We start from the raw sequence: 7,027 nt of genomic DNA on the forward strand, positions 1-7,027 counted from the left end.
ACCCATTAAGAGGAATACAAAGAGACAAAAACCCTTGGTATTCATGGGATGAATATAAATAGGTTTTTTTTTGATTGAATTTTTCATTAGATGAGAATTAGATGAAAATGAGATGAAAAGTGCGACTCTTAATCTTCCCTCTTCTTCCTCCTTGGGCAATTTTTGTTCTTGGCCGAACCTCCATAAGCGCCTAGCACCATGAAGGTGGTTCTTCTCCGAAGGCTTTGTTCATGTGACGAACGAAGGATATGTTCGTGTGGATACCATAGAGGCGTGGACACTTGATCGCGCTGAGATCTGCATCCAAAGAAAAAGTTGTTGTCAGGATTGCGAAGGGCACACAACAAAGGTATACCTCTCATGTAAAATTTAGTATATGATTTTCTTCTCCTTCGCATGGATCTTCTGGAGAGGATCAAGTTAATTTTCCGTTGCGCTTAAGCGTGTTTAGCGTGCTAGATCCCAACACAAAATGCCTTAAAAGAAATGAGTTACCAACTTCCAAATCATTCATAATTCTTGCAGGAAAGTCATAAGTTTTCTTAGGCAAAAGTCCTAGTGGATTTTAGGCAGGTGGAAAACCCTAGGGGGTGGTAACCTTAGGTCCTAAGGGGCGGTAACCCTAGGTGGTGAAAAGTCCTAGTGGATTCTAAGCAGGTGAAAACCCTAGGTCCTAGGGGGCAGTAACCCTAGGTGGTGGAAAGTCCTAACTGTGGTTAGACAGGTGGAAAACCCTAGGGGGTGATAACCCTAGGTCTTAGGGGACGGTAACCCTAGGCTGAGGAAAACCCTAGGACGTGGTAACCCTAGGTCCTAGAGGGTGGTAACCCTAGGTAGAAAGTTCAGTCGGTCTGGAGGAACGATCTGACAATAGGTAAACTCTCATAAGAGGAGTAGGTGAGGATGTGTTCCTCGAAGAGGGAACAGTAGGTGACGATTCAACCTAGGGTTTCAGGGAAATCCAAAGTCAGAACCGGACAGTCTGAAGATTGTCAAATGCTTTATTTTTTCATGTCTATACTATGCTAACTTTATTTTATAGGGTACGGTTGGTTTCTTGAACTAACGTATTTTGTAGGAAGAGAATTGGGCACTTTTGTCTCGGATGTGTTGATTAGTCCTAGGAAAACCATACCGGCTCCACTGTACAAAAATTTTGTACAAGTGTCGAACCTTTCCTTAAATAACCTATTGTGTTCTTTAGAATTTAAATTAGGAATCACAGACGGAACTTAACATCATTGATTCCAAATTTAACTTATCTGTTCTTAATGGTTTAGATTTGAATCGCAAGCGGAACTTAACACTATTGATTCAAATACACCTATGTTATTAATTCCATTAAATATTAATTTCTAAAATTGACTTCCAGGACTGTATGACGAGGCACATGGCCTTCTTGGATATGAGAGCAACTATCATCGCATAGACAAAGTCTTTTAAGGAAAGCTAATATTTAATTTCTTTAAATAACTCTAGGTTAACCAAAAAGAACAATCAAATCACAAATTCGAAAAAGAAGAAAACACAAACTCGAAAAACTAATTTCGAAAAACTAGATCTAATGCCTCTTGTGTTTGGAATTCATACAAAAGAAATACAACTAGTATGATGCGGAAATTAATTACTAATTATACCTTCCTTTGTATGCAACGACCTCTTGATCTTCTACCGTATTCCTCTTCTTATCTCGGACGTTGTGTGGACAACGATCTACCGAGATGAGAACCACTCAAACCCTTCTTCTCCAAGCAAGTTTTGGCCACCACATAAACTCCAAGAGATGTGAGGCTCGGCCACCACCACCAAGCTCCAAGGGATGCTAAACACGAAGCCTCCTTTCTCTCCTTCTCCTAGCTAGAACCGACCACCATGGACTTTTCTTATGTTGATGTCGCCAGCCACAAAGGAGGAAGAGAAGAGAAGGAGAAGAGGCCCCAGGGCCGACCACACCAAGGAGGAAAAGAGAGGAAGAAAAAGAATAGAATCGTTAACCATGAAGGCACCTCTACCCCCTCTTTTATAATCCTTGGTCTTGACAAATAAGGAAATTTAAATAAAAACTTCCTTAATTCTTTTGCCATAAAAAAGAAAATTTTAATTAATTAAAATTAAATTCCTTTTTTCAATTACAATGGCCAGTCACTTTTAATCCCCAATCAAGGAAATTTTAATTCACACAAGAATTAAAACTTCCTAATTTTCTTCCGGAAATTTATAAAAAATTTCTCTAATAATTTATCTCTTCATGATGAATTTTTAAAAAGAAATTTTAATTAAAACTCCACCCCTTTTAATTCCATGTGATCAGCCTTAGCATTGACCAGCTTGTCACGTGGACACCTTGGCAAGCGTCTATTGAGAATCTCACGTTGACATCTCAATGCTTTTCAAGCTTCTCACGTTGACAACTCAGCATTGGCAAGCTTCTTGTTTGAGAAAATCACGTTGACATCTCAAAGCTTCTCATGCTTCTCATGTTGACAACTCAGCATTGGCAAGCTTCTTGTTTGAGAAAATTACGTTGGCATCTCAAAGCTTCTCATGCTTCTCATGTTGACAACTCAGCATTGGCAAGCTTCTGTTGAAGCAAAATTGAACACCAACGTGAGTTGCTGTTCTTGTCACACGGTATGTCACAGCAAGCAAACATTGAACTTGCTATTCACGTTGATCACAGCAACATGAAACACCCTTGGATAGCAACGCCAACAACATGGACTAGAAGATGGACTTGGATGGATATAAGATTTTATATATAGAGGTTACGATAAGGATCGAAAGGAGAAATTGATTTTGGTCTCTCGATGAAATTAAGCTTCCCGTGTTCGCCCCGAACACTCATCTTAATTTCATCAATAATAATTCATACCACTAAAGAATTATTATTGAACTACCGCACCAATCCCAAATTACGCTTTGAGCTCCTTCTTATTATGAGTGTGTTAGTCTCCCTGTGTTTAAGATGTCGAATGTCCACTAATTAAGTGAGTTACTGACAACTCATTTAATTAATATCTTAGTCCAAGAGTAGTACCACTCAACCTTATCGTCATGTTGGACTAAGTCCACCTGCAGGGTTTAACATGACAATCTTTATGAGCTCCTCTTGGGGACATTATCAACCTAAATTACTATGACACAGTTTCCTTATATAATTAACAAGTCACACTATAAGTAACATCATTTCCCAACTTATCAGGCATTTTGATTTATCGAACTAAATCTCACCCTTTCATAAGTCTAAGAAATAAATATTAAATATATGTGCTTGTTATTATATTATGATTAAGAGCACACACTTTCATAATAACTGAGGTCTTTGTTTCTTTATAAAGTCAGTATAAAATAAACGACCTCTAATGGTCCTACTCAATACACTTTAAGTGTACTAGTGTAATTATATAGTTAAGATAAACTAATACCTAATTACACTATGACCTTCCAATGGTTTGTTCCTTTTCATCTTGGTCGTGAGCTACTGTTTATAATTTATAAGGTACTGATAACATGATCCTCTGTGTGTGACACCACACACCATGTTATCTATAATATAAATTAATTGAACAACTACATTTATCATAAATGTAGACATTTGACCAATGTGATTCTTATTTCTAGATAAATGTTTATACCAAAAGTTAGGCTTTTAGTATACACTCTAACAGGATGAACAGTGCTCAAGGCGCCTCCATGGGGCTGGAAGGCACCTTGAGCACGCTGGTCAAAGGATCCGCGCAGCAGCGAGCGAAGGCGCCTTCAAAGGAGCTAAAGGCGCCTTGGACAGCTGATGGAAGGCACCTTCCATGGAGATTGAAGGCGCCTTTGGGCAGATAAGCAGTGAAGACGCAAGAGCTTATCGACGCTGTGGATTTGGCGGGCTGGAGGCGCCTTCTATGGAGGCTGAAGGCGCCTTCCACGGGTTATTTAAGCCCGGTTCGAGCAGTAGCCAAAGAATAACTCATACTTGCAATCCTTCTTCCGTGTGCTGCTAACAAAGTGATCCGGCGAAGTCCTAACTCTACTTCGACAACCAGAAGCTTTCAATTCCAGATTTCCTTGTTGTCGGTATAATATTTAATAGTGGTTTAATTGTTGTATTCTTTTATAATATTTCTGAACTTATAGTGATTGCCCAACGAAAGCAATCAACGATAGCGGGCCTTGGAGTAGGAGTCGCCACAGGCTCTGAATCAATCAACCAAAAGTGTTAGCATTACTTCCGTGTGTTTTACTTTTCCGCTGTATATTTACTTTGAGTTTACTCGAAACGAAAGTGAAAGCCACGAGCGCTATTCACCCCCCCTCCCCTCTAGCGCTTTTCGATCCTATAATTGATATCAGAGCGGGGTCGCTTCGAATCGGTGAAACCACCATTCAAGCAATTTTTTCATGGTATTTTTAATTTTTCGAAGTCAATCAGAATCGGTAGAAATTACCGCCTTTCGTTTTGTTTTTTTTTTATCAAGTTCTTTTATTTCTCAAAGTTGGTGAAATACCACTCGAGCTCACATTTTTAAATTCATTATCCCACACTACTAATCCAAGACCAAGTCTTGAAACAAGTTTTCTTATTTTTTCTGTTGTGCTAGATTTTTAAATGGCCCACCAAGAAGGCTTCAGCACAGCTCACCCGTCTCTCTTCTCCGTCGAAGATTTTGGCTACTGGAAAGGGCGAATGGAGTACTACCTCCAAACCTAACTCAAGATGTGGATGATCATCAAAACTGACATCTCACTCCCACTAGATGACACTAGAAAACCAGTAAATTGTGAGAACTGGGGCGCAAGTCTGATGAAGAAGGTCGAGGCCAATGCTAAAGCGACATGTACTCTTCAATGTTGTTTAACAAAGGAGGAGCTAAATCGAATAGACCCATTCTCAAGCATGAAAGAACTATGAGAAAAGTTGATCGAGCTCCACGAGGGAACTTCTGACATGAAAGTAAGTAAAAGAGATTTAATTTTAAATAAATTGTATAACATAAAAATGCAGGATGGTGAATCTACGAATCAACTACACGCACGCATCCAAGACCTTCTCATTAGTCTCCATGCAATCGGACAGAAGGTGAAAAATCAAGACGTTATCAGGTATACATTAAATGCATTCTCTAGGAACACCTTGTGGGCATCAATGGTAGATGCTTACAAGGTCTCTAAGGACCTTTCCTCTATTAGATTAGATGAATTATTTTCTGGGTTTGAATTACATGAACAAACTAATACACCTATGGCCGAGAAAGGTATTGCTTTAATTGTAGGTACGAGCAGAACGCGGGAAGCAAAAGCAAAGCACAGAACTGAACCCGAGTCCAAAGAAGAGCCAGACTCAGATGAAGACGATGATGAAATCACAATCGAGCTAGTGAATCTGGTACGAAAACTCTACAAGAAGAAAAAGGGATTCACCAAGAAGCACATCAAGAAGGTGATTCAGTCCAAGATGGTGCAAGCAAGTCCAAAAATGAAGACCGAGGTAACCTCCTACGGCTGCAACAAGAAGGGATATATCAAAGCCAACTGTTCAAATCCAAAGGAAGCAAAGAAGCAAAAGAAGAAGGAAGCACTGCAAGCGACGTGGGATGAGTCTTCCTCCAAAGATTCTGATGAAGAGCTCGAATAGACGAACTTCCTTGTGCTCATAGCCCGGAAACAAGTTGACGAATCAGAAACTAAGAGCGAGTCAGAAACAAAGTCCGAGAGAAGTCACGGTTCCGTATCCATTTCCGAAGGGCCTAACCCCACTATAAGTACTTCTCAGATAACTAAACTGTATAATTTAGTTAATTATCTTATGCGTAAGTTAGCCAAATCCAACATCTGGGTCAGGTCACTCCAAAAGGAGGTAACACTCCTTAAGGAGGAGACTAAACTAAGTTCTTTGACTGAACTAGTTCAAAATGGAAGTTCAACTCATGTCCAACAACTTGAGGAAGAAAATTCCAATTTGAAAACTCAAGTTAAAGAACTTAAGGACATGTTAGAACGGTTTACCTTGGGTTCTAAGAATCTTGATCTAATTCTTTGAAAATAAAGAGTTGTATACAATAGATCCGGACATGGATTTAAGGCTAAACAAAAATACAAGTCTTATTTATCACTTGTAAATAGAACTAATAGAAAAACAATCCAAGCATGGGTCCCCAAGTCAAAGTTGGTTAATCAAGTTAGATTTGATTAATATTGGATCCCCAAGGATCAAATCTATTACCTTGATAGACCCTATCAAGGCTATGATACAGGGGGAGCCAATAGAAAGACCATCTTTATCGATAAATAAATTTGTTTGATGCTTGTTTTACTGCCTTTATTATACATGCTTAGATTAGGCTAGATAAGGACCTAGGCGTGATTTACACTTAACTAGTTAGACCTAGGGTTCCAAAAAGGAAATTAAACATCCAATTTCTTTGAAATGCTTTGTTTAAAAGTGGTGAATGATCTCATACTCAAGAAGGCATAGTGTCTCACCACAGCTTGGAAGCCAATCTTTGAAATGAGTATTTAATTGACTGATTGTAAAATCTGAGTCTAACTCAAATGTAAATCAATCCTTGGATGATAATCTAAATCAAAGATAAAATTAACCATCTCATAAAAATCTATAAGGTTCCCTGATTGATAATTTAGAAAAAGATGAGATAGACTTAGGTAAAATTTAGAATTAATTAATTTTAATAACTCTAATCTAATATTAATAAATCTAATCTATTTTAATAAATCTAATTTAATTTTAATAAATCTAATCTACTTTAATAAATCTAATTTAATTTTAATAAATCCTAATAAATCTAAGTTAATCTTAATTAATAAATCTTTATTAATAAATTGTATTTATTTATTAAAGTCTAATCAATTCATAACTTAACTTAATTGAATAAATTCAATTAAACACAAAACCATCTCACACACACTCATAAGTTGAATATACTTGCCCCCACGGACGGGATCAACCGGTTATGACATGGTATTCTTGCAACATGGGTCGAGAGGTCGAAGGTCTGCGGCAGCAATTGCGATAACA

Source organism: Zingiber officinale, chromosome 4B (assembly GCF_018446385.1).
Source record: "Zingiber officinale cultivar Zhangliang chromosome 4B, Zo_v1.1, whole genome shotgun sequence".
NCBI classification, from domain to species: domain Eukaryota; kingdom Viridiplantae; phylum Streptophyta; class Magnoliopsida; order Zingiberales; family Zingiberaceae; genus Zingiber; species Zingiber officinale.